Here is an 8,603-nt window from a genome sequence, read left to right as displayed (position 1 = left end):
ACTGTACAGAGAAAGTATACTCCTAATGACTGGATAACAAATTCTTTTGCAAGCTAGGTGATTTCCAAATAATTACTTTCAACAAAGTATGACCTCAAGATCACTAAGTGAGTTTATAAATTGGAAGGAGTTCAAAGAATTGAGTGAATTGATGTGACACTTCTTACAGCCCCATATACTTATTAATGTAAAAACATTTTCTTAGAATTTGTAAAAATGAAAAATTGAGAAAAACACTGACGCTTAACTCTGTCTCATTCTTGTAAGATGTAGTATTTAACAACAAATGTATGCACTAATTGTAAAAAATTACATGTTTAGTAATTATAAACATTTGTAATATATTTTGCATTGTTTAGAATACCTGATCATTTCTAATAAATATAATAATATCTTAGTCTAGAAGAAAATGTTCTAGCACATAGTCTTTCAGTCATAGGAAATTTTAAAATTAAATATATTTATATTTTCATCACAGATAAATATAATAGGATGATCAATAAAATACATTCAAACATAAAAATACATTAAACTACGGTATGATCCTGAGGGATGGGGAAGTGGAATGGAGCTATAAGTGTGAAAAGAAAAATAAATTACATAAAATATACTGAAGGTAAAGAAGAGTTTGTTCATATATTTTGTAAATAGCTGATAATAGGCATAATTGCTATAGTATTTAGGTTTCATTGGATTCACTTAAAAGAGTGACTATTCTAGCTTAAAATGTCATTTTTACAGTATGCAGGAAATTGTATCCTTTGCAACTGCTTAAACTTACGACGAAAAATTTTAGATGTTAACCTAGAAATATGCAAGAGGGTAACTAATATTTCATGTATGTGAACAAAAATATTTGAAGACTACTGATTTACTCATTAACCTGCTATTGGAGGTTGTCTCCGTTTCTACAGATTTTGGCAGTATTTGTTCTTCAAATCTTTGTTTTTAGTTTTTTTATTTTCTTAAATAGAAACTCAACTAAAATTCCGTTTTCTGTTTTGCTGAAAGATCTTCCATTGTGTTTCTAAACACCCATCTCCTAGGGCACCTTTTACGATTGGGGAGGAGGAGTTTTTCGTTTGGCTTGCTTGGTTCGACCTGGATTGGTTTGGTTGCTAAGGCTTTGGACTCTGGTTTAATCAGCAATTACTGTGGTCCTGAAAGCCTCAGAATATTTTGGGGGATATAACAAGGAGAACCATGGACTCAAGGTCAAGGAGTCTGCAGGTGGTACAGGTGGGAACCAGAGAGGTAGAAAAGGGGGAAAGGACCAGAGGGAGCCTCTGAATAACCCATTCTGGTAAGTGCCCAGGGGATGGCAGGCAAAAGACGAGCCACTTTCAGGAGCCAAGGCAAACACCCAGTCTACCTCTGAGGGGAAGCCTTGTGTCACTGCATTCACAGCTCTGACTCATTGGGCTTCCCTGAGACCCAAGGCACTACAAGTCCCTAGGAGGGCACCTCTCTGCAAGGCCCCCAAGACACTGTAAGCCCAGAGGGGTCACTACCCCATACCTGAAAGGGTGGTGGGAAGGAACTGGACTAGCAGAGACGGGGCACCCTTATTACTAGAACAACAAACATTTTCAAGTTGTCTAAGTTGTTTTCTTCTTTTCATGTATTGCTTTGGGATAAATTTCCAGGAGTTGGATTATGGAACATCTTTCTGGCTTCTCATACATATTGTATCACTTTCCCAAAGAGTTAGGCCAATCTGCTTATACTAGTGGCAAGAGAGTGTGCTGAATTCGCTGAAACTTGTACCCACTAGATATTATATTTTTAAAATTCTTGCTACTTTGGTATGTGTAAAATAGTACATCAAAATTTCTCAAATTTGCCTGACCACCTTGTGATTTTTTGGCGTCCATATAATCTCCTATAATTAGTAAACTATTCCTTCTTAAGTTTTCCTTCTGGGGATTTTTCAATGTTTTATTCTTGCTTGTCTCTGCTTAAACCAGAAACCTCAATGAAAGATTCTGCTTGCACAGTTTTGGTAAACTTTGTTAACTTCATCTAACTTCAGGAAAGGATAGGATGAATGAAAAAATACTTCTTGGGGCTTCCCTGATGGCGCAGTGGTTGAGAGTCCGCCTGCCGATGCAGGGGACACGGGTTCGTGCCCCGGTCTGGGAAGATCCCACATGCTGCGGAGTGGCTGGGCCCATAAGCCATGGCTGCTGAGCCAGCGCGTCCGGAGCCTGTGCTCCGCAACGGGAGAGGCCACAACAGTGAGAGGCCCGCATACTGCAAAAAAAAAAGAAAAAACACTTCTTGTTTTTAGTAACTAACTGAGCACTGGTTTAATTTTAAAAAGTGTGAAAGGAACCTACTTTAATGACTATAACACAAAAATAGTATAGCAGTGTGTATGCTTCCCAAGCTATTTAGAAATGCCTTTCTTATAAAAGAAATCTATTTTATTAACACTGATAATTTGTTTCGCCAAAGTAGTTTTTCATAAATTCATTCATCATGTCAATAGTTACTGAATCCTATTGTGTACTATGTTAGATGCTAAATGGATATGATCCCTGCTTTCAAGGAATTCATGGTCTGTGGGAGAAATGTAGCAATAAACAGATCAAAGTGCAATATATATATAAACAATTGTGAGAGCTCAAACGATAGAGCCACTAACTCTCCTTGGGCAAGCCTGGAAAGGAGGTGATGTTTAAACTGGATCTTCAAGGATTACTGGAAGGACAGCCAGCCAAAAGGCAGTGGGAGAGAGCAGAAGCCCCAACAAGAAACAGAGAGCTGAAAAAACACAAGAGGTGGCCCTTTCTTTCTTTCTTCCCCACTTCCCACCCAGGTACAGAGTGGAAAACTAGGCGACCTTCTGAATGTACAAAGATTTCACCCAATCCCCATAAGATGAAAAATCTATCTCCACTTGCTGCAGCAGAATGAGCCTCTACATTATTGTTTCTTATAATGTGGCCCACAAACCTCAGGAATAAGAATCACCTAGGAAACTTGTTTAAAATGAGGATTTCTGGGACACACTCTCAGAAATTCAGATTCACTAAGTTTTAATGTGAAGCACAAGAGTCTGCATTTTAAACAAATCCTAGAAATCATTTTATGCCCATAAAGCTTGAGAACCAGTCTTATAAGTCCCTGTCATCCAACTTTCTAAAGAGAAGGTGAGGGAGATTGGTTCAACATGGCAGAGTAGAAGGACGTGCGCTCACTCCCTCTTGTGACAGCACCGGAATCACAACTAACTGCTGAACAATCATAGACAGGAAGACATGGGAACTCACCAAAAAAGATATCCCATATCCAAAGACAAAGGAGAAGACACAATGAGACAGTAGGAGGGGTGCAATCACAATAAAATCAAATCCCATAAGCGCTGGGTGGGTGACTCACAAGCTGGAGAACAATTATACCACAGAAGTCCACCCACTGGAGTGAAGGTTCTGAGCCCTGTGTCAGGCTCCCCAAACTGGAGGTCCGGCAACAGAAAGAGGAATTCCCAGAGAATCAGACTTTGAAGGCTAGTGGGATTTGATTGCAGGACTTAGACAGGACTGATGGTAACAAACACTCCACTCTTGGAGGGCACACACAAGGTAGTGTGTGGATCAGGACCGAGGGGAAAGGTGCAGTGACCCCACAGGAGACTGAACCAGATGTACCTGGTAGTGTTGGAGGGTCTCCTGCAGAGGCAGGGGGGAAGCTGTGGCTCACCTCGGGGACAAGGACACTGGCAGCAGAAGTTTTGGGAAGTACTCCTTGGCATGAGCCCTCCCGGAGTCCAAACATTAGCCCCACCAAAGAGCCTGTAGCCTCCAGTGCTGGGTTGCCTCAGGCCAAAAAAAAACCAGGGAGGGAACCCAGCCCCACCCATCAGCAGAAAAGCAGATTGAAGTTTTACTGAGCTCTGCACACCAGAGCAACACCCACCTCTACCCACCACCAGTCCCTCCTATCAAGAAGCTTGCACAGACTCTTAGATAGCCTCATCCACTAGAAGGCAAAGAGCAGAAGCAAGAAAAACTACAATCCTGCAGCCTGTGGAACGAAAACCACATTCACAGAAAAATAGACAAAATAAAAAAGGCAAAGGACTATGTACCAGATGAAGGAACAAGATAAAACCCTAGAAAATCAACTAAATGAAGTGGAGATAGGCAACCTTCCAGAAAAAGAATTCAGAATGATAGTGAAGATGATCCAGGACCTCAGAAAAAAAATGGAGGCGAAGATCGAGAAGATGCAAGAAATGTTTAACAAAGGCCCAGAAGAATTAAAGAACAAACAGAGATGAACAATACAATAACTGAAATGAAAAATACACTAGAAGGAATCAATAGCAGAATAACTGAGGCAGAAGAACGGATAAGTGACCTGGAAGACAGAATGGTGGAATTCACTACCACGGAACAGAATAAAGAAAAAAGAACGAAAAGAAATGAAAACAGCCTAAGAGACCTCTGGGACAACATTAAACACAACAACATTCACATTATAGGGGTCCCAGAAGGAGAAGACAGAGAGAAAGGACCTGAGAAAATATTTGAAGAGATTATAGTCAAAAACTTCCTTAACATGGGAAAGGAAATAGCCACCAAAGTCCAGGAAGTGCAGAGACTCCCAGGCAGGATAAACCCAAGAAGAAACACGCTGAGGCACATAGTAATCAAATTGCCAAAAATTAAAGACAAAGAAAAACTACTAAAAGCAACAAGGGATGAATGACAAATAACATACAAGGGAACTCCCATAAGGTTAACAGCCGATTTCTCAACAGAAACTCTACAAGCCAGAAGGGAGTGGCACGATATATTTAAAGTGATGAAAGGGTAGAACCTACAACCAAGATTACTCTACCAGGCAAGTATCTCATTTAGATTCGACAGAGAAATCAAAAGCTTTACAAACAAGCAAAAACTAAGAGAATTCAGCACCACCAAACCAGCTCTAAGACACATGCTAAAGGAGCTTATTTAAGTCAGAAACAGAAGAGAAGAAAAGGACCTACAAAAACAAACACAAAATAATTAAGAAAATGGTAATAGGAACATACATATCAATAATTACCTTAAATGTGAATGGATTAAATGCTCCATCCAAAAGACACAGGCTGGCTGAATAGATACAAAAATAAGACCCGTATATATGTTGTCTACAAGAGACCCACTTCAGACCTAGGGGCACATACAGACTGAAAGAGGGGATGGAAAAAGATATTCCATGCAAATGGAAATTAAAAGAAAGCTGGAGTAGCAATACTCATATGAGATAAAATAGACTTTAAAATAAGGAATGTAGGGCTTCCCTGGTGGCACAGTGGTTGAGAGTCCGCCTGCCGATGCAGGGGACATGGGTTCGTGCCCCAGTCCGGGAAGATCCCACATGCCGCGGAGCAGCTGGGCCCGTGAGCCATGGCCGCTGAGCCTGCGCGTCTGGAGCCTGTGCTCCGCGGCGGGAGAGACCACAACAGTGAGAGGCCTGCGTACCGCAAAAATAAATAAATAAATAAGGAATGTTACAAGAGACAAGGAAGGACACTACATAATGATCAAGGGATCAATCCAATAAGAAGATATAACAATTATAAATATATATGCACCCAACATAGGAGCACCTTAATACATAAGGCAAATGCTAACAGTTATAAAAGAGGAAATAGATAGTAACACAGTAATAGTGGGGGACTTTAACACCTCACTTACACCAATGGACAGATCATCCAGACAGAAAATTAATAAGGAAACACAAGCTTTAAATGACACCATAGACCAGATAGATTTAATTGATATTTATAGGACATTCCATCTGAAAACAGCAGATTACCCTTTCTTTCTTCTCAAGTGCACACAAAATATTCTCCAGGATAGATCACATCCTAGGTCACAAATCAAGCCTTGGTAAATTTAAGAAAATTGAAATCATATCAAGCATCTCTTCCAACCACAACACTAGGAGATTAGAAATAAATTACAGGGAAAATAATGAAACACAAACACATGGAGGCTAAACAATACGTTACTAAATAACTAAGAGATCACTGAAGAAGTTAAAGAGGAAATCAAAAAATACCTAAAGACAAATGACAAACACGACAATTTAAAGCCCATGGGAGGCAGCAAAAGCAGTTCTAAGAGGGAAGTTTATAGCAATACAATCCTACCTCAAGAAACAAGAAAAATCTCAAATAAACAATCTAACCTTACACCTAAATAAACTAGAGAAAGAAGAACAAACAAAACCCAAAGTTAGTAAAAGGAAAGAAATCATAAAGATCAGAGCAGAAATAAATGAAATAGAAACAAAGAAAACAACAGCGAAGATCAATGAAACTAAAAGCTGGTTCTTTGAGAAGATAAACAAAACTGATAAACCATTAGCCAGACTCATCAAGAAAAAGAGGGTGGGGACTCAAATCAATAAAATTAGAAATGAAAAGGGAGAAGTTACAAAGGACACTGCAGAAATACAAAACATCATAAAAGACTACTACAAGCAACTCTATTCCAATAAAATGGACAACCTGGAAGAAAAGGACAAATTCTTAGAAAGGTATTGTGTTCCAAGACTGAACCAGGAAGAAACAGAAAATATGAACAGACCAATCACAAGTAATGAAATTGAAACTGTGATTAAAAATCTTCCAACAAAAATCCAGGACCAGATGGCTTCACAGGTGAATTATATCAAACATTTAGAGAAGAGCTAACACCCATCCTTCTCAAACTCTTCCAAAAAATTGCAGAGAAAGGAACACTCCCAAACTCATTCTATGAGGCCACCATCACCCTGACACCAAAACCAGACAAAGATACTACAAAAAAAGAAAATTAAAGGCCAATATCACTGATGAATATAGACGCAAAAATCCTCAACAAAATGCTAGCAAACAGAATCCAACAGTACATTAAAAGGATCATACACCATGATCAAGTGGGATTTATCCCAGGGATGCAAGGATTCTTCAATATACACAAATCAATCAATGTGATACACCATATTAGCAAATTGAAGAATAAAAACAATATGATCATCTCAATAGATGCAGAAAAAGCTTCTGACAAAATTCAACACCAATTTAGGATAAAAACTCTCCAGAAAGTGGGCAAAGAGGGAACCTACCTCAATATAATAAAGGCCATATATGACAAACCCACAGCAAACATCATTCTCAATGGTGAAAAACTGAAAGCACTTCCTGTAAGATCAGGAACAGACAAGGATGTCCACTCTCGCCACTATTATTCAACATAGTTTTGGAAGTCCTAGCCATGGCAATCAGAGAAGAAAAAAAAATAAAAGGAATCCAAATCAGAAAAGAAGAAGTAAAACTGTCACTATTTGCAGATGACATGATACACTATACATAGAAAATCCTAATGATGTCACCAGAAAACTACTAGAGCTAATCAGTGAATTTCATAAAGTTGTAGGATACAAAATTAATTCACAGAAATCTCTTGCATTCCTATACACTAAGAACAAAAGATCAGAAAGAGAAATTAAGGAAACAATCTCATTCACCATTGCAAAAAAAAAGAATAAAATACCTAGGAATAAACCTACCTAAGGAGGTAAAAGACCTGTACTCAGAAAACTATAAGACACTGATGAAAGAAATCAAAGATGACACAAACAGATGGAGAGATATACCATGTTCTTGGATTGGAAGAATAAATGTTGTGAAAATGACTCTACTACCCAAAGCAATCTACAGATTCAATGCAATCCCTATCAAATTACCAATGGCATTTTTTACAGAACTAGAACAAAAAGTCTTAAAATTTGTAAGGAAACAGAAAAGACCTGGAACAGCCAAAGCAATCTTGAGGGAAAAAAACAGAGCTGGAGGAATCAGGCTCCCTTACTTCAGTCTATACTACAAAGTTACAGTAATCAAGACAGTATGGTACTGGCACAAAAACAGAAATATAGATCAATGGAAAAGGATAGAAAGCCCAGAGATAAACCCACCTAACATCAACTAATCCATGACAAAGGAGGCAAGGATATACAATGGAGAAAAGACAGTCTCTTCAATAAATGGTGCTGGGAAAACTGGACAGCTACATGTAAAAGAATGAAATTAGGGGCCTCCCTGGTAGCGCAGTGGTTGAGAGTCCGCCTGCCGATGCAGGGGACACGGGTTCATGCCCCGGTCCAGGAAGATCCTACATGCCGTAGAGCGGCTGGGCCCGTGAGCCATGGCCGCTGAGCCTGTACGTCCGGAGCCTGTGCTCTGCAATGGGAGAGGCCACAGCAGTGAGACTTCCGCGTACCGCAAAAAAAAAAAAAAAAAAAGAATGAAATTAGAACACTCCCTAACACCATACACAAAAATAAACTCAAAATGAATTAAAGACCTAAATGTAAGACCAGATGCTATAAAACTCTTAGAGGAAAACATAGGAAGAATACTCTTTGATGTAAATCACAGCGAGATCTTTTTTGACCAACCTCCTAGAGTAATGGAAATAAAAACAAAAATAAACAAATGGGACCTAATGAAAATTAAAAGCTTTTGCACAACAAAGCAAACTATCAACAAGACGAAAAGACAACCCTCAGAATGGGAGAAAATATTTGCAAACGAATCAACGGACAAAGTATTAATC

This window comes from Orcinus orca, chromosome 3 (assembly GCF_937001465.1).
Source record: "Orcinus orca chromosome 3, mOrcOrc1.1, whole genome shotgun sequence".
NCBI lineage: Eukaryota > Metazoa > Chordata > Mammalia > Artiodactyla > Delphinidae > Orcinus > Orcinus orca.
The sequence above is the reverse complement of the archived record's forward strand: the minus strand, read 5'-3'. Positions refer to the sequence as shown.